Source organism: Bombus pyrosoma, linkage group LG1 (genome assembly GCF_014825855.1).
Source record: "Bombus pyrosoma isolate SC7728 linkage group LG1, ASM1482585v1, whole genome shotgun sequence".
In the NCBI taxonomy this organism is placed as follows: Eukaryota; Metazoa; Arthropoda; class Insecta; order Hymenoptera; family Apidae; genus Bombus; species Bombus pyrosoma.
In genome coordinates, this window is record NC_057770.1 from 15638136 (window position 1) to 15659510 (window position 21375).

General features: G+C 39.2%; 1 protein-coding gene across 22 annotated transcripts in view; it reads left to right on the forward strand.

Annotated features, from left to right (window-relative positions):
* LOC122570392 (bromodomain adjacent to zinc finger domain protein 2B-like) overlaps positions 1-21375 on the forward strand; it is a 225839-nt gene that overhangs the window by 101288 nt on the left and 103176 nt on the right. For 2 of the 22 annotated variants that reach the window (XM_043732668.1, XM_043732685.1), the window contains one exon: positions 3304-3412. The exons of 19 other annotated variants lie outside the window; for them this stretch is intronic. The gene's annotated coding sequence lies outside the window, so the exon portion shown is untranslated. Of the gene's footprint in view, positions 1-3303; positions 3413-12753; positions 13114-21375 lie in introns of those variants that run through there. One more of the 22 variants, XM_043732716.1, reaches the window with a different exon arrangement.

Genomic DNA, 21375 nt, shown 5'->3' on the forward strand with positions numbered 1-21375 from the left:
CAAATAATATGTATCCTTCGTGTTCGCGAGTTTTCTCGAATAAGAAAGTTCTCCGAGCATGTACCCAAGAATACATGTTCGCGAATTTCAAGAAAACGTTCGCAATATCTTGGCGTCGAAAGAGGAAAAGGATTTCTCGCGTGTGCCGGTGCGCGCACGCCACTACTTTTGGCAACGAAAAACCACATCTCGCTATCGACCAGCGCTGTTCGATATTTGGGACGAGGCTGACCGGTTGCTGCCAAATTTTTTCTCCTCCATTCGTCGGTAAATTTCCGGGTGAGCGCTGCCGCCGTGGCAATAACGAAATCGGTTTCGAGATCATTTCTCCAAGTATCGTCTTTCTTTCCGTGTGTTATAGTTTAAACGACACCATAAAACAGAACATTTCGCATTATTTGCATCGATTAATTAAAAGCCCAGGTGAAATTTCAAAAATTAACGTAGAGCAACAAGAAGCTGTTTATTGCATATAAATATGCAATTTATCAATATCTCTATCATTGATTATTATGTACAATCGATTTAGCATACATTCCATTGCTATTGATCGCCATATCATCTAATAGAAACTTTTATAAAAATAGTCGCATGTTCTAAAAAACAGCGGCATATTCCGATGATCTCGAGACTCCGTCGTATATTCAGTGGCTGTTCTCACGACAAAAATGGGTCCCTACGTTATAGCGAGTTTTCAGCGTACAGTTTCGAGTCACGTTGATATCGACCGTTAGAACGAGCCCTTCTAACTTATTTAAGGTATCTCGATTCCCCATCGATGTTGTCTATTCTATTCGCGACGCCGAGCCGCGAATACTATCTGTCCGGCCGCAGTAGAAATAGAATGCCGGTTGAATGGCATTTGACGGTCCTCTAATCGAGTGGAAATTCCGAATTAGAACGTTGGATCGACAGGGGGTGGAGCCCCGTTGCCCATTAGCCGAGCTTTTATTCGGCAGTTCTCGTTAGCAGAAACTACCGATCGACGCGTTTTGAATGATTAATGAGTCGAAAACGGTCCGGTCCGTCTTTTGCTGGATTTCGGTGCCATCCGATTTATACCTCACGACCATGTCATTTTGTCCACGTATCTTTTTATGTGAATAGCCGAGGCTACGGTTATAACAAATACGTGTTTCGACGAATCAAACATCCGACGACCAAAATGTATCTAATCAATTTTATTATACAGTAGAACCTCGTTTATACGAATGATATCACAGATATTAAAATGTGCATTCTCTTACGTTATAATTTACGTGAAAGAAAGTGTATGTATAAAAGAACAGTTGAAACCCTAACAGTTGGATTATGTTATTGAATTAACACTAGGACTGTCGATAGCTAACGCGAAGCTATTTCTACCAAAACCAGTGAAAATGACTGGTCTTGAAAAAATACCTAATAATAGAATATTTTTATATTTATTGATTTATTACTTTCTTGCAAGAAAGAGAAGGAAGGGGCTAGAAGAGGTGAAAAATGGAGGGACACAGAGGGAAGCAAGAGAAGAGCAAGAAAGGTTGACAGCAGACCAAATTATAGAAGAAAGGAGGAAGAGAGAAACAGAAGAGAGGGGAAAAGGATAAGGGAATCCAAATATAACAGACATTACAGAAAAATAACCAAAGAGGAGCTACCAAAGTACTTGGGAGGGAGGCTGAAGTGGAAGGACAGGAGAATTCTAGCCAGATTCAGATGTGGAAACGAGACCAAAGCGAGGGAATACTGGAAAGAAGAGGGAGAAAAAAGATGCAGACTATGTAAAAGGAAAGAAGAAGACCCGAGACATGTAATAGAAGAATGTGAAATAACGAGAGGACCAAAAGACATGGAAAAAATACTGAATGAGACTGGAGGAGGACTCACAGAATTAAAAGCCATAACAGAGAAGAGAAGAGCAATACAAGACGGGGAGGAAAGATAAGAAGGTAGCACAGCAAGGAGACAAAAGACCAAAAGTGGCAATAGTGTGTAGTCATAAGTTGCAATAGTTTTAGTCATTAGTTTTTAGCCATTAGAGATAGTTGTACAAAACGAAGAAACTGGTTAATTGGGGTTCGATAAACAGATTGCAGAACCCTTTTACACTTTGACATAATAACCTAATTTGAAATAAATTTAACATAATATTAAATAATAAGTTTAATAATAACATAATTTGAAATAAATTTAACATAATAACATTACTTGACAAGTACCAGCCACTTTGACTGGTATTGGTATAAGTAGCCTTGATACAAAATCATTTTGAGTTTATATACATAGAAAATAAAATAAAATTCATTATATTATTCTTTTAGTTATCTTTGCGAAAGTCATTACACCAAAAAATATAACATGAAGTAGGAATTTCAAAATAAAATGTAAAACCAGTCAATTTGACTGGTGTGGTAGTTAATGAGAAAAGCTGGAACAGATAGCTAATGACATTTATCGTTATTCGAGCTGTCTTATCTGCAGATCCGTTCGACTAAACGAGCTTCTATCACATTATATATTCTAATGTGTTGGATCGTTCTAATGTATTCGTTAAAACGATAATTCGTCGGTACATGCATCCACAAGAATCGCAAGAGTGTTTGAAAAATTAGTAGAAATATGTGGAGAAAAGATTAAATCGGTGGAACGAGGCTGATCGATTGTTTGAGATGCAAGACCATTACGTAAGAGTGGAAACAGAGGTGTTTTCGCGAACGCGCCGACTGAATTATTTTGGGATCTGCGACGCGGTTTATCCTCTCTTCAGCTTTTAGGATCGTTCGAGAGTTTCGAAGCTCTGTCATTTTCAAATCAACCGTATTTTTCCATCGTTGAAAGATTTGTCAAGTTTGTAGGAAATCTACAGGAATCTGTTTCAATACGCATAATTTTTCTCCTTCCAATTTTATGCTAAAGAATTTGTCGAAACGTTAAAAGTTCTTTTGTTTGTTGAAGCAAGAGCAGGATCAAAGAGTAAAAATTCGAATATCGTAAGAGGATTAAAATCTAGATCTGTATGCAGGTCGAATCGGGAAGTGCGGAGATTCACTTTGATTTATTATGTTAAAGCATATACGTAATGATATGCTAACGACTTTATTAGGCGAGATGCCTCAGCTGAGATACACAGTTTAAATGATGAGATGGAAATGCACGATGAGAAGGTGTGACCATTCCCGCTTTTATTCCTCTATAAATCTAATCTGAACAGCTTAGATGTTTAAGGGTTAGTTAAAGGGAGGAATACACGTGGGGCATTGGGGAAATCAACGAGGGATGACAAGAACAAAGGCATTCATTTCCACAATTTCACTTTTCCAGGTTGGCATAACATCGACTATTCCATTAAAACTTCAACATTGATTCTATCAATCTTCTACTTCCACACACTGTGACAATCAATGACGCTAATGTCATTTGACTACACGACGTATGTACCTACTTATACGTTTCTCTAATTATTCCTTATCTATATGCTTCTTTATTTTTCAAATATTCCATGTTATTGAATTTTTCTACAAACATAAAAACTCTGCTCCAGGATATTGAAGACAAGAAAATAAATTTGTATGCAAAAATCGCCATTTGAGTTTTACTTTTCAAGTTTCAATTATTTAATTTTACGCTATTCGAAGAGGCAAATAATACAAGATAGCGGTTCCTGTGTTAAATATCGTTTTATCGATCGAAAATTGACGTGTTCAAGTAAGACATTACACAGCGTAGTATTGGGTTGGCAACTAAGTGGTTGCGGATTTTCTCATTACCACCTAATGACAAAGTCCGCAATCACTTAGTTGCCAACTCAATATATCTATTAGTCGATCGTATTAAAACGAAAGATATCGATGATGGCTCATCGATATGCCGGACGATAATGCTACCTTTCGACCTGCCAGTTGCTCGATACTTTGTATAAACACAGCTAGCAACAGTCGGACTAATTAAGCTTAATTACGGTCATCCAAGTCATTAATTAATTCGTCGGTGTCGCACCTGCTGATAAATACCTGCAAGAGTATCCAGCTTTCTATCGTCTCTTTCTTCGAATTTGAATATCGATCAACGAAAGATATTGTGATCGATTTTTTTTTGGAGCAAAGTAACGATGTAAGACAGGGCCGCGAGCGAAACGAGTTGGCTGAATTTTTCCTGGCAACGTTCGTACCGGCCTGTATATCGGAGATTGACATACTTCTTGCAAAGTAGGTAACTCGAAAGGAGACTTTAAATGTGTTCCGTGCTTTATAGAATCAGTAAAATCATACAGACGTTATACTTGGAACGCTCGTCAGTTGTAAACGCCAGTTTAAAGGAAATTTATAATCCACTTAGAAGTTGCGCAATGTTTGTGTACACTGCGAGATAAAATAGAATAATTATTGTGATCTTTATTGTCGAATAAGTGTCTGGTCATTCTATGTTCTGATTATCCTCGTTATTATAATTAAATTAATCGATCACCTGTCTTAAACCAGTGCTTAAAAACCAGTCGTTAGAAGCATAAGAACTAGTTAGATAAAATTAGTGAAAAGTATTTACGTATTCATGTAGTAGTTAATTACTCGTACGAATTGTCAAGCCCTTCCTCGTGTCATAATTATTATGAGATACACAAGTTTCTAAAAACGCATCTTAATACTTCTGCTACGACTGTTTATCAAATATTAAGGTGTCTGGTATATGGAGTTCTTTTAAATACCGTACGTAGTTACGCTGATAGCAGTGTCATTATCCCATAGATATATTAGAATATCTAATGCTATACATAACTTTCCATGCTATACATAATCTCAGAAAATATTTCGGACGACTACTGTATTCACTACAATACAACAATCACTCGATCGTAAATTACTATAAATCGCCTGTAGGGACAAAAGGGTTAATATATAATTATTATGTGATACATGAGTTTCTAAAAACGTATCTTAATATTTCTGCTACGATTGTTTATCAAAAAGAATGTGCGTGGTATATGGAGTTTTATTGAACACATACTGTACGTAGTTACACTGATAGCAGTGTCATTAGCCCATAGATATATTGGAATATCTAATGAACTGTAGCTACGAAATTACATTTCAGATAACTCTCCATACCATACATAATGTCAGAAAATATTTCAGACGACTACTGTATCGCGACTGGAGTATCGTATACTCATTGTATACAACAATCACTTGATCGCAAATTACTATAAATCGTCTGTAGGGACAAAAAGGTCAATATATAATTATTATGTGATACATGAGTTCCTAAAAACGCATCTTGATATTTCTGCTACGATTGTTTATCAAAAAGAATGTGCGTGGTATATGGAGTTTTATTGAACACATACTGTACGTTGTTACGCTGATAGCAGTGTCATTAGCCCATAGATATATTGGAATATCTAATGAACGGATAACTTTCCATACCGTACATAATCTCAGAAAATATTTCAGACGACTACTGTATTCACTGTATACAACAATCACTCGATCGCAAATTACTATAAATCGCCTGTAGGAATAAAAGGGTCAATATATAATTATTATGAAATACATAAGTCCCTTAGTTTTTAGTCATTAGTTTTTAGCTGTTAGAGATAGAATAATCCAAGGGAGTGCAATGCAATAGAGTAAATAAGAGGGCAGGTAGATATATAAGGAGCAAAATAGGTGTAAGAAATGTAAAACCGAAAGTTCATCCAAGGCCGAAAGGCATGGACTAAATAAAATAATAAAAATACATAAGTTCCCAGAAACACATCTGAATACTTTTGCTACGATTGTTTATCAAGAAGAAGATACGTGGTGTATGGAATTTTATTAAACACATGCTGTACGTAGTTGCGCTGATAGCAGTTTCATTAGCCCATAGATATATTGGAATATCTAATGAACGGATAACTTTCCATACCGTACATAATCTCAGAAAATATTTCGGACGACTACTGTATTCACTGTATACAACAATCACTCGATCGTAAATTACTATAAATCGCCTGTAGGGACAAAAGGGTTAACATCTAAACAGCAGAATATTTGTAAAAAGTGTGGCACCGAAAAGCCTCTAGTTTTATCGATTACGAGCACACACGTATCCCGTGTACGCAGAGAAGAGACACCAAAAGTGACGAACACGCCGGCTAAACGTTACCCAATGGAGGCAGATCGATCTTTTCTTCTACCGGTTCCGCTCCCTTCCCCCCTGTCTCTCCCCCTTTGTGCCGCCTCTATTCCATAGGTCTGTTCCCCGTGTAATTCGTATTCCACGGCAGTTGTATCCCGGATCGCCTGCAGCTCGAGCGCGCGTCTCAGTGTATTTCAACGGCACGTCGGATAGTTAGTCGATGATGTCGGACGACTAATGCGCCGGAGGAAGTATCGACGTGTCTCCGCCGTGAGCCCCTTGCACGTGTTTCCACCCTTTTTCCAATTTTCCAAGCTTACTTCTCTACCGTTACCGCCACTACTATTGCTACTGCTACTGCTACTGGATGCTGATGTCGAACGCTGCACGCTGTACCGTTGCATCGTCTCTGTTCTCGTCCGTATCGTTCTACTACTCAGCGTCCCTGTGTATCGAGATCGACGAGATGCGCCACCGATGAGACATTCCGCGGTTGGGGAGATGGGAAAGCGAGCTTTGTTTCAGCCGCGTTCGCCAGACGGGTTTTCACCATACATCCCCACTACCTTCTCGGATTATATAGATTTCGGAGGGAGAACGTGCACGAGGAAGACGTGGACTTTGAAAATTTCGTACGAAGGAGTTGGTTGAAGTGCGATCGAAGATTTGTGCATGCGGAGGAAACGGTGGTGTTTTGGGTAGCGCGGTTCTCTTTTTCGCGTTCAGTGTTTGTCGATCATCGTGAAATATATTGTGAAAGTACACCTTCGATACTCTGTTGGAGTACGTGGATTTTGCAGAACGTGAAATTGACTGAAGCGAAGCCCCGTGAAGAGTTGTGTTTGCAGAGGAAACGTTAGTGTTCTCTTTCTTTCCTTCTCTTCTTTTTTTTTCCGGAGAGTAGTGAGTGTTGTTAATAGTCAAATATATCCTGGAAATACAACTTTACATTTGGATTATACAAATCTTGGAAGGAGAAGATGCGTGCACTTTAAAAATTTTGTATCCAGAGATTAGCTGAAGCGTCACGTATGTCTTGTGGTATGATGTCATTTTTATTTCTTCTTCCTCCTTTGAAAGCTTCTTTCTTACGACTGTTCGATGCTTGTCGACGATCATAAAATACTTATCTATATCGAATTGTATAAATTGGAATGTTGATATTTCTCGCGTCGTGATATCCTTCTTTCTCTTACTACTTCTTTTACAAATATTCAGTGATTATCGGTATTCGAGAAAAATCCTTAAAATTCTTCGCCTCGTGTTTATATCGTGACGTTCGAGGACAAGGGAAACTGGATAAAACAAGTGTATAGGGAAAGAAACAGCACCCGAAAACGTCTACTTCAGGGTCGATTAAAACGACGGTCTAACGTGAAACCATACTCCAAGAAGATGTTGGAGTTCGGTGACGAGGGTAAACTTAGCGAGACTTGGAGATTAGGGAACATTGGAAAATCAATGTTGAAACCGTTCTTGCATTTCCACGTATGTGTAGTGCTCTATATTCTACGTCATAATTTTTTTAGTTGTTTGGTTCGACACGCGATTTCTCACAAATCAACGTAGACTCTAAAGATAGATGGATATCAAGGTAATGTTAATGCGTTACACGGAACAGCGTGTCGCATCGCGTTATTGCCGAAGCATGTAACGCTCCCGTTTTACACGACACTTACTTCCATACTATCATTACGCGTTAAAATATGCGCCAAATAGATTTTTTATATCGATGTGTAAGATTTTTAAATCTTCTACTCATTCTGCGATAAAATATACACAGAAATATTATTTGTCCATTAACGAACATTTGGTACGAGAAACTTGAAAACTTTGGTACAACTTACACGTAGAGGCCCTCAGAAATATATTTGTAAATATTCGTACTAATGCGCAACGAAACAACTTAGTGTCTATTGTTTTTATTTAAAAAGAAAGGAAACATATCTCAGCAAACATCCGAGGAAGCAGCTGTTACACAACTCTTCGTTAGCCAAAAATGTCCTTCTTCCTCTTGATCTTCTTCTTAATAGATGGGTGTAAGAAGAATTTCATCTTCGACAGCTAAATAGCTGAAATGCGTTTGATTACTTGTGGTTTGTGTTCATATCACCTTCCATAACTCGAGAAGGAGGACGAATCGACCCATGATGCATACAACATTTTTTATTCAGAACAGCTTGCCATACACGTTGGCAAAGTTTGTCGATTTTATTCTACAAACTTCGGTATAATTTCCTTTTTCTTTTTTCACTATCGATGATCGCTCTGTCTCAACGTTAGCTCTGTCTTTCCATTGTCGCGTTTCTTTCGACTTCCCGGCTAGCACCGATTGAACAAACGCAGTTGGTGTTCATGTGCATCGAATTGGCTGCGGTGCAACTGCAGCCGCGCGAAGGGTGAGGCGGAAGGCACGCATATTTTCGAGCGTGACGCACCTTGGACGCTGGGCTTGGCTCACCGGTCGACAGAGAGAGATATCGGACCGCTTTGTGCACAAGCGTGCAAAGCCGCGTTCACAAGCCCAGCTCTGGCCGAGAGGAGTCGTCGCGGATCTGGTTCGTCTGGTTCTTTCGGTGCAGTTTGAAAACCACGGGGAGCGAAGAAGTGGTTGCCTCCTATCGGATTAGGTCGTTAAGTTGAGAGAGTAATGGTCAGTGTAACGTCCAGGGTTAATGGTTCGAGTGATCAACACAGCCTCGAGAACTCTCTCGAAATCTTTTCATTATTACGTACTAATAGTTGTTGTTCGTTGATATACCTTTTTATGGAACATGTTCATACATGTGTCACGCAACTATCTATTCCCCTAGTGGATTGCGAAACATTATCATCTTCGAAAGCGCATCTTCGTTTGTAAAAGTTTCAGAAGACCTGATTTGCAGATAATATATATCACGATTCGTGATAAAACATAACACAAAACGATTTGCATCGATTGGCACTTTGACTGCCACGCCGAAATCACATGGTTCGCTCAGCACGCCACGGGAGTATTTTTATTATTCGAAGCATATAATGGCAAAATAATAATAAATTGACGATGCAAGACAACATTCCTCCCCAATGGACCGTTTATCTTATTGGCGGTCACGGGTGACCACCGTGGCGACTTGCTAACAGTTGATGACGACATATTGTAACGAGGCTTCGTTTATTCGCATTCGTTATTTCGGCGTAAACAAAACGTGCAGAAACGTGTAGAAGATATTAGTAAAGAGTATTTGCTCATTCTATACATAATAGTAAGGTGGAGAGACAAGCGTGACATTTTTATGATTTCCACGAAACATTCGGCTGAAATGGTAGAGGTCCGCAAAAAGATTATGTTTGTGATAAACCAATGGTAGTGGCAGATCACAACGGAGGAAAATGTGCTGTAGATTTATCTGATCAAATGATAGCATATTCTCCACCACACGGAAGAACCCTCGAGTGGTATATAAAATTGGCTTTAGAGTTATTGTTAAATACATCAATTTCAAACGCGACGATACTCTATAAACAAGCAACAAAAAGGAAAATCAAGGTATCAGCTTTTAGAATGGTACTCGCAATGTACCTTACACGGTGCCATTCACCAGAGCCGTCAAATATACCAATTCGACAAAGATCGCGACACGAAACGCAGAAGAAAGAAGGGCAAGCGTATCTGGCACGAAAATTTTGCAGAGAGTGCTGTAAAAAAAATGTTAAACAGTGAGGATCAAAAATTGCTAAGAATCGGACCAAAAAGATGACCACCTATCGTCCAGATTGTATCCATGAGCCACATTTATGTTTAAAGTGTTTCAACACAGTGCACCGTTAGATGCAACACTTATTCCCATTTTTTTTTATTGATGTTCTAATAAAAATATTTAATTGTTCAATGGGGCACTTTTTACTTCAAAGTATCTTCTATTTATCGGTCATATTCAAAATGCCCCAACTGTTAATTGTCATTCAATTTTTACAATTGTAAGTTGAAGCGCTCCGTGTCACCAGTGACCACCGTGGCGTCACAGGAGAAGTCATGGCTGGTCATCATGACCAACGTGGCAGTCAAAGTGTTAAGACGTACGAAAGTTCCACGTTCGATTTTCAGGGATTTCCCTACTTACCGCATCGCGTACAAATAAATTGCACGCGAGAACGTTCATCAGACTAATAGTCGTAGCAGAAAACCAGCTCTTCTATCGTGAGCAGAACTATGTAAGTTCAGTTTTATTCATCGTACGTCGTAAGTCTCTGGGTGTAGGTACTCGTGTTCGTCACGGCGATGTATCGCGGCCTAAACGACGCGGTCGTCCATGTTAGATGCGACTGCTAGGCGCCATTAACGTCGAAGCGGTCGCGATCGCCTTTGAATTAACTATAGTATCTCCCGTATTACGCCGTGGTAAAAGTCGTCGCTTAAATAAAATCGCGCTTTCCCTGTGACACGCAACCTAAATGTCGTATACTTTCTCGAACGAATCTTCTTCGACGCTGTTGCATTTCGTCGTTTACAGGAACATTCTGGTCGCATCCGAAACTGGAAAGAAATTAAAGTAAGAAAGATGGAAGAAGGTAAATGGGGAAAAGAGAGAAGCAGGAAGAAATAAAGGGGCAGAACGTAGGATAAAGGCGAAGCGGATACGCACGACGCGTACAAACGGACACGCGAATATACGCGATTATACGCGAGCTATAGGGTGTCCCGTACTTTTCCGTTTTATAAGTAACGTTAAGAGTAAAATGTCACGTAACCACGGGTTCACTTTTTCGCACAAATCCTTTACCGGGAAATTATAACACAAATGTGGAAAACGAGGTTGCTTATAATTATTCGCGAAAGTACTCCAATACTTTTGCACACGTTTTATGAATTTTATTTTACGTATGTTACATATACGAATATTTGTTAATTTCATTAATACTCTAACGAGATTGAAGCATCATGATCAGGTTGGTAAAGTTTGATAGAAATTTGAAAATATACTTTGAAGATAGAAAATATTTATTGCAATGTCCACGTGGTGTTGAATTCCCAATGAGGCATTTATGGACTTTTCGTTACGCGGCATCTCTACTTGTACGACATGTTGCTGCAGTTTAAACACACTGAGAAAGTGTGAGACACCCTGTATGTACTGGTGTGTGCGTCCGTTTTCACTGTCTCTTTCTTACTCATCTGTAGAGTATGTAGAGACGGGGCAAGCACACGATTAACCGGCGCGGCGGTTCGTTTTCTGCCGGGAGACTCTTTATACGAGCACGCCGCTCTGCTAACTGGCAACCGGCTACGCTAGCTTAACTGCTTGGCCGAGGAACTAACAGGCGCGAAAGAGACGGAGAAGGAAACGGACGGAGACGAGGAACAGGGCCGTGCTTAAGCACCTTTAGTACCACCAGCCTCGCGATTTCCAAGGGGAATGCACTCGTTCCACGAGCCACGCTCGTTTTACGATACATCCAAGCCTTTTTTTCCACCGACCTCTCCTTTCTTCTATGGCTGTGCTTTGATCTCGTTCGAACGCTTCGTATATTGGCCTTTTAATTGTGGATCGTAGAGTGAAGTCGATCAAATCTGTGCCTTGTCTGTATTCGTATATCGTATTAGAAGAAATGTTTTATTTTCATGTACCTGACTAACGTTACTCGAGTTTCGTACTCTGACTAACGTATGAAACTTGTATCAAAGAGGTAGGTACGTGCATGAATAAATACATAATGCAGGGAAAACAAGCCTTCATCCATATACTTTATCAAAGGCATTGAAATCTCCATAAATACAGCCTTGTAAATCTATAGAATTTCTATGACAAGTTATGAATTGGTTGCCTCGGTACTTGTAGTGTTAACAGGCCATAATCCCTTTGATATCAGATACATTATGAAAAGAGATGAAGTAAAATGGAAAAAAAAAATGGAACAAGAAGGAAAGGAAAAGAAGGGTGCAGACAGGTTTGAAAAGTTAGAAGGAGCGCAACGGTTGCGCACCAATACGTCCATATTTTTCAAATCCCATTTTCTGCTCTGATTATCATATTCCACGCTCAATATCGATATCGTAATCAGCCAGATCCCACCAAGGTGCGATTACAGCTAGTCGAAATCGCGTATTATATCTCGTCGATTTAAATTAGCAATCTGCTGTATTCGGATATAGTTATTTCCCATTTCAGTCGAATGATTCTCGCGAGCGTCAGTCGAACGAAATCGTAATTTATTCGCCGGTATTTCCCACGCCATAGACACACAGCGGCTATAAAAAATATCGCCATACCGCTGTATTTATGTACTGATTAATCAAGTTCAAACATATTGCATTACGTATCATTTAATACCACTTTCACGTAATCCACTATACGAATATAGAAAAAATGTAATACTACGAAAATGAAACGTAGAACGTAATGAAAAACCGCTTCATAGGAAAATAAGAATATGCGTGAATACTTTTTAAAACCACTGTATGTACATCGATACGTATACTTATACTTGTTGTCGAACGATCAGAAGCTCGCGACGAATTAGTGGAACGAATTAAAAATACAGCGGCAGACCGGGTCGAGTGGAACGAAAGGAGGCTCGTATCGATCCTTCGGGGAGAGCCAGGGTGAAAATAGTTTTTCCTCGTCCCGGCGCGAGTGGCAGTTTGACAGAGCGCGCAGTTGATATCTCGCGATGCGAATATTCACGACGTCCGTCCTCTGCTCTACTCTCTCGCTCTGGTACATACTTCGCAGTGGTAGTATGTATGCTCGTCCTCTACGTTTGTCGTCGTGGTCCGTGCACCTGGAACTTGCACGTTACTGGACCCGCAGCGTCGTCCTCGGGTCTTTGACCCCGTTGCATCTGGACAGAACGCGCTAATAATGCATCGGGACGATTATCGTCGGCTGCGCCAACCTCTCGCGATCTTGAACGCGTCCACAGGCGATTTCTCTCGTCGAACGACTTCGAGTTTTCATCGTGCTAACGATAATACGTAATGCTGGCTCCACACTGGTCAGAACTGCTCGAAGATAGCTCGTCAGCTGGACACAGGTAGGTTTTTCGTGAATAATTCCTTTGAAAGACACAGCCTCGCTGAGAAATCTTAAGACAGTCGTCATACTTGTCTCAAAACTGGACGATAAACGATATGGAATATCGTTTAGGTTGATAGTTTCTATTATTATAATTTTATACAGAGGACAGCTGATCTATAACATCGTAACGTATCAAACGTTTTACCAAAGGATGCATTTAAATCTGAGCTTTATAATCCGTCGGGTAGTGAGGTTTTGCTGGAAATGGAAAGTGTCGTGAGATTTTTCGGTGTATTTTTAGCGGGAAAGACGTAATAAGATTAGAAAATAAGGAGTTGAGTATAGTCATCAATTAAGGGACTCGTAACAAGAATTATGTTCAACCATATTCGTATTTCTCCAGGAAAACAAAATACTCTAACATCTTTAACTTCTCTTTGATATATTTCCTTCTTTTTTTTTTTAACCCAGTGATCGATTTTAAGATTTCATCTTCATCAAAAGTGTCATTTCCTAAAGAAACGTTAGCTATTCATTGACGAATTCGCTGTTCATAAAAGGCACGACGGACAGGGTAAATATAATTTTTCGCTGATTACAAGCTGCTTGTGAATAACAGTGTGGATCCAGCAAAATTCAAGCCGATTCGTCGAGTTTTGCAATTAGTGGTCGTTGATACGAGGATGGCTCGATGGTAGGGAATAATCGGTGTCTCGTTAGACAGCAATTTCCTCGGTAAACCGGTGCAGTCTGCTGTGTGACAGTTTGGCATTTTTACGCGTCAAGACGGTCGCGTGATATACGCCAAGCTCCTGCAATAATTGCATCCGTTACTATGCAATGACAGCACATGCTACAGGTATACGTACGTAAGACTCATCGATAGTTGATGATCATTAAATCTCTCAGTCAGTGAAAATCCTTTTCGAAAGATGTTCTCCGTAATTGATGATCTTTTGATGTTCCAAGTTCTATGCTCCTAGAAATAAATCTTTCATTTTTTTTTTCTTTTTAGATGAATCCCATTATGGAAAAGTAGAGTTAGCCAACCAATTTGACTTGTGAGATGTTGGAAAATGAAAAAATGTTACGTGCAACATTTGAACTAATTGTAGGAAGGATGTTCCCTTAGATTAAGAAAAACAAATTTAAACGATATTCTTATAGTACATGTACATACATTTCATCGTTGTTGTACAGATTTCTAGATTCTAACGATTTGAAAGTCGCTAAAAACTCGGCCAGAATGCATGCATAATAATTAGACTGGGCGAAAAACGATATTCGTATAGACAGGAAAGAACAAGGTTAGAGAGGAATAGAAGCATGCTGACGTTGGATAGGTCGCTTTGTTTAATTGAATTTTTCTGTCGACAATTTTTCCAGTATATTAAAAATCATCTTGCCTCGTTCGCGTGTCGGAGTATCGATCATCGCGACAGGTGTATCGAGTTCCCTCGACCGTTATTTCGATGGAATTTTCGAAAAAAAAAAAAAAAAAAAAATCGCCAACAGGAAGGAGACTCACTTCGAACACCGTTTTAACAAATTTTTTCTTTTTTTTAATTTTTGTTTCTCCTATTTTTTTTCCTTCTTTCTTCCCTTCTCGTTGCGGGCTGAAACATATGTATTCGCGGTACGTCGCGTCGCTTGGACGCTGCGTTTCACACGTGGCGACTCGCGTCGATACACTGTGTCCACGACATTTTTATGTAACCGTCATTTTCGCAGTTTCAGAATGCCAATCGCGGCTCGTTTAATGGCGACGCTCGTACGCGTCCAGAATCGTTTCATCGCGTCCGATCTCTGATTGCGTACGATATCGATCGACTACGCCATCCACTCTTCGCAACATCTGTACCGGTTTACTCTTTCTTTACCCTGGTTTAGCTATATTCATCAATTCTATTCATCAATCGATAGATACGAACAAACAATGATGTACGAATACTTGTAGACATGTTTTATTAATATATCATGTGTGCTATATGAATGTCTTAATATATCACGTGTGTTATATATCATGTCTTGAGGTTTCATTAGCAACGTTGTGGTACCCCGAAACAAATTTGAATCTATAGAAATCACAATATATTTGGTATAAGTACGTATTTCGCGGAGATGACAAAAGTATTTAAATTATTGACATATGCATAATTTTAGATGCGTAGTAGAGATACTTGTATGTGAGTATCAGTGTGTGGAAGTGTCCGTGTGCGTGGTGTCTCAAAAACAGATGAATTGTAAACAGTTCAGTCGGTTAACAGTCTGGTATGGAAGAAAGTGGTGAGACGCGTGCAAATGCGTATCGATGAATATCTTAGCAATCGTTCATTAAACAAATATATAATTATTCTAATATTAATTCCAAGTGTAAATTTAAGGTTTCTATAACATTATTTCGATTAACAAGATCCACAATTCTCGAGATAAATAGTCAATCATCCATTGTGCCAATGAGTCTGAATATTCAGTGTTGTCACGCTATTCATGCGTATTAATATTTTTACCAGATACACGTTTGCAATAAATATCTGTAATTCCTATCTACATTTTCAGATTGGTTTCAAATTTTATCGCTACGATCATGACAGTGCCTGCCTCGTTGTAATTTTAATGAAATTTCCAAATATTTTATATAGCACGAACAACGATAATTTAGTCGGTGGCAATATTGTGGCAATATTTATGCGTGTAGGGAGTTTAGGGTGGAAAATGTGAACTCGCGTGGAAATTTGTTAAGTGTCAGGATAAAGTCTCCCTGATAATTTTCACGATTGACTGACGAGATCGAATTTAGACGATTGTAAGAGCCATTTTACGAGCAGCGGGCTTAAGAGGATCTGTCGACCTAGATGATTCAATTGGAGCGGCAACTCGAATTTAACGACAATAGACGCGATCGATTTTATTTTCAAATCTTCAAATTCCGTTTATAGGACAACAGAAATTTTCACTTTGAGAATTGGTAAATTCGCGAATTTCGTTATTAAATATACGGACATCTTTATTCATTTTCTGAACACTTACAAATATTTATTGTTGTAACATTGAGGCCGTCCATGTATTACCCAATTTTTCTCTTCCTCTTTGATTTTGTTATTAAACACCTGTATATATTTATCAATTTGCTGAACGTTCAAAAGTATTGTTTATTATAATATTACGTTATTGATGCGTTACCAATTCTTTTCAATTTATTTCATTTTGTATTAAATATACACATGTATATCTCTTTCAATATCGCGAACATTCAAAAATATTGAATGTTATAACATTATGACGCCGGTATATTACAAAATTTCATTGATTTTTAAAATACTCGTGTCTTTAGATTCAACAAATATTCTTCCCATCCACGTACTTATAAAATCAACAAAATTAGATTCACATTTTTCTGATCCTTAACCTTCCAGCCGAAATCGCGTTCTACTTATTTTATTACGTTAGAAACGTGTAAAAAAATATGCAGGTAAAATTCGCCTGATACCAACGCGTTAATGTTATCGCGTCGCGGCTTTTGTATTGCATATTAATATTTTTACCAAATACACGTCTCCAATAAATATCTCTAATTTCTATCTACATTTTCAGATTCGTTTCAAATTTTATCGCGCTGCGATCATGACAGTGCCTGTCTCATTATAATTTTAATGAAAAATTTCCAAATATTTTATATAGCTCAAACAATGATAGTATTGTGGCAATATTTAGGGAGTTTAGAGTGGAAAATACTTTGTTTAGAAAAAGATACGAAAATGGCCCGCGGTTGTAGGCTTCGTTACAACAGTTGACTGACTTACGAACCAGCAGCATACGTATACACATCCGTAATGACCATAATCCAACATCTCGAAGCATCTAATTGAATTCCCATAGGATTATCGCCGCGCGTTAAGAATGGTTTGGCCGCATCCGGCGGACGGTGTAGAGTATCGATCGCGTACAGCTCGCCGCGGCCTCGAATTTCACGCGATAGCAAAGGCAGATACCGTATGCGGCGAAGGGAAACGCGGCTTGGTTGTTCACTGGACGTGCTCAAAACGTCGTTTAGGAGCCTTAAACCCAGGCCACAGAGCGAGAAAGAGAGACAGAGAGATGGAGAGCCCCACCCCGATATCCAGTTTGCCAAACGCCGGTTGTTTTTGTTCGCGCGCGTTGCACGAACTGAAACCCTCTCTCTGCTTGGTCACGCGCACATATAAAGATATATATGTATGTATACAGGGTGTCCCGCGTAACTGGGACAAGCTATAACTCTGAAACGGTGAAAGATAGAAAAGAATTTCATTAGAGAAAATTAAATATTTTAGAATGAACTTGCTGCACGCGTCCACATTGAAAGTGGTGGCGTTTCAAAGGTTTTAAAGCAACCTATACCTTTTTTAATAGAATTATAAATTTGTTTATACATCGATCTATCCGTTTTTTTTTTTTTTTTTTTTTTTTTTCGTTCTCTATATGAAAGTGTTAGGCTAGTTGTGTCTTTCCTTGATGCTTTTCTACGAAAATACTTTTTCAAAGTACAAAGATCCGTCGGTTGGCGTATAAACGAAGTTCCAGGATCTAAAAAAGCACGGATAACCTTCAAAGATTTGACCTTTCGGATACGGCACAGTGGCGGCATTTAAAATTTATCTCCGAAGGTTCAAACTGTAAACACTTATTGCTTCGGCTAGCTAAGTGATGCCATTAGAAAAATTTTTCTTAATGAAATTCTTTTCGGTCTGCCATCGTTCCACAGTTACAGCTTGTCCCAGTTGCGTAGGACACCCTGTATAGAGGAGGAAACACGTATATACACATAGGTAGATAGAATCGAGAGCGTGCGGAAGGTTGGAGGACGAGCGATCTACGTGTCCCGGCGCGGCAGCAGGACCCTCGTCGCGGTCGTCAGCAACCGGGGGAGGTTGGAACACGGCAGAGCAGGGGTTGGGGGGCCACGACAATGCCCCACCCCGAGTTCTCGTATCGATCTGTCGCAACGAAAGTCGAGATACCGGCCTGAAAGTATCAGCTGGATGGATAAGCCTGAATTATATTCCGATTTTCCCTCCTTCTTTTCCTTTTTCTCGTCTCTTCCATTCTTTTCGCTCGCCGTTCGATTTCTATTCGCACGTGATTCTTGCATGGGGTAGCAACACGAGTCCGACATGCATCGCGGGATTTGGTAGATCGCTTAACGACTGACGAGAAGGTTTTGTAGTTCGTTAGTTAGGTACGGAAAGAATCTTTTCCTTTTTCTTTCTCTTCAGTTCACTTCCACTCTGTTTGTAATGTGCAACTTTTCTATATAATTACGCGAGTTTTAATCGTAGATGCGATCTGATGGATAGTTCGTTGCAGTTAATGGCAACTGCGTTTAGTTTACACTGTCTCGTTGATGGGAAATATCGACGTAATGGGTTTTTTTTTGGGTTGTTAGGTTGTCAAGGTAACGTTAAATCATATCACGTATGCTGGTAAAACCAAGTTTCTACCCTTCCTCTTCCATGTCACCTTCCAGATTCTTAGTAATCAAAGCATGTACCAAAGATGGTACATCATATCGTAACTCAGACATCGAGTACACCCTCGTCAACCAACTAAGTACCTTGAAATTTAACCGAAATATCCCCGATACCCTGACTGTCCATGCCCTAAAACGTCATTCAACGAGTCAAACATCGATCCCTCGTGTTCCGCGTACCCCTTTCATGTAAACCAGGTGATCCAAATGACCTCAAGTGTCGGAAGCATGGACGCGTAATGAAGAGACAGCGAGGAAAGCTGAGAAACTACAGCGACTAGCGTTACAATTCGAACATCGTACGTGGCACGTTTTATCGTTGCATACTTTTGTCTCTAATTGTTAATTATATAATAATTGACTTCTTTTAATTTTCGCAATTTTTACTGTTTGAAACTAGTCCTTTCTTTCTGAAGTTTTATTTTATTACTAAAACTACAAACGTCAACGGGGGAGCGTGAGACACGTTAGTATACCTATACATTGCTACGAAAGTCACAAAGTAGAAATTAATGAAAATATATTTTTTCCAGCTCAATTCACTTAATTCTCAAAATTTACCAAAATCACTCGACTAGATTAGATTTGAATTACGTTTGAGCAGAGTTCCAACGTTTGAATAAATGAAACTATATAGCATTGTTAACAATTAAAAGATTGTTAACTCAAACCTTATTTAACTTAGTTTAACTTAATCTAACCTTTCTGATCAATTTTGGGCCAAAATTGAAAAAAGCCCGCTTAACTGCGTCATTACCTCGGACGAACGTTATAGCTCACGGAAACATATATTTCATTTATTTAACGCAAATAATTTTCCTAAATAAGAACAAATCAACTGAATAATCCATAAATTTTATGAAATTTTCGAAAATCGATCCGAGTTATTGTCGTTGCGTGTTACGAACGAAAACTCGTCCGCGGATACGTCGCAGAATCGACTTTCGCGGGCAAACGCCTTCGCGAATGTGTGGGTACGTTCACCCCAAGCACGCGTCTTATGCACGCGTGAACACGACCAGGAAGGTGAACATCGGAATTCTTTGGTTCACAGACACTGACATTTTCTCGTTTGAAGATGCGCGATAAATACGCGCACCGCCTGGCATTTCGCGTCCGGTTCTCCGCAAAAGTTCAGTAGCTCCGTTCATCATGGCTCGTTTTATGCAAGCATCGAGGGTTTATCGTGAAAGCTTCGCTCAAGTTTTGAATATCATGCGACTCTCAGGAAACCTGTTTCATTTTACGCAGCATTGTGTTTAATCAGACAAAATGAAAGGGAAGGTTTGAAGCATTAACATTGCACAACATTTTGTCACGTTGACGTTAACGAATTTTACTTGTTGACACTAAAGCTATCAGATTTGTTGTTTTTAGCATTGTTGCAAACATGCAACTTGTGTCTTTATTAGGGCAGAAACGTGATGAGGTACACATACTACTTATTCATTTTCGTTATATTGTCAAGTTCAGTTGAAGATGTGGAACATATTTAGGTACCTGCACGTTAAAAATAGTTTTATGGTGTTAAAGCTATGGCAATTAGTCTTGTACGCAACTTTCACGTTATATATGAATTAAATACACTTTCGGCTACGTTTCAAGGAAAATCCAAGTGTTTGAGAAGCAAAAAGGTAGAATTAACAAACAATGAAAGAAACCCAGAAGCAAGTAAACAAGTAACAACGCACATAAAATTAATTCATCATTATCTTATCGCATAAGCTCCATTCAGATTAGTCAAGTTATCCGAATTTAAGAATCTTAAAATCAAATGGCTTGGTTAATAAGAACAAGCATAGGAATTTAACAGAATATTCCAAATCAAGTAAATACATGGATTTGTACTAAGTCCACGATGATCAAGCGATTTCAAGTTGCTCGAATCCAAATAAATTAATTAATCTAAACGAGATGTTACCTGATACTCAATGAATTAATTCCAATTTGTACGCGTGAGCTAAAAATCTACGTATACACAGGGGAAAATGTTATTTTAACTTTCAGTAAATAAGCAACAATGGCATTGAAAGTGTCGATGCAGAAGTGTCGTTATAGCGTGATATCACAGGTGAAATTGCAGAGGCGAAAAAACCAAAAATGACATGAAACGGACTCGTAAAATAGGCTGGAAAGTTGAATCAATATGAGCAACCGAGAAATGAACCGTGAACAGATGGTTATGCGATCGTTCGTTTGTCTGTTTCATCGTAAGAATTTGAATGGATCGCGTGAAAAGGCTGATTCTAGGCGGAGATGGAGAAGAAACAAAAGCTTGGCTGAATGCGGTGAAAGAGAGAGTGAATGAAAATGGAAAGGGTCCGACTTTCCGCAACTGTACTTTATTCTTCGAATTTCTTCGAGAACTGTTGGTTGCCTAAGCGTCGCTGGCGAACTTGTTACCCTATGTACGGTACATAATATGAAGTTGGCCAAACTAACGCCGAAACTTCTGGCCGTGAACGCGCGCGAGAGTTTGCATGCCGCGTTTACGCGGATTTCAGGCTTCATTTTGGAAAAAAAAAAAAAAAAAGAAAGAAAGCAGAGGAGAGAGAATAATAAAAATAAAGTTGGCCGACAGAGCGATTAAATCACTAGATCACCGGCGAAACCAAGTTGTAGCTCGTAACCTCGCCACGGGGATCCTTGATTTTTATTCACGAAACTTCTTTTTACCTGTAAAAAGTTGGCACGCTGATACGGATTACGTTAACTGCTCGATTTCAGGCACTGAAAATTTTCTATCGGGTCTAGACGCTATGTTTTATT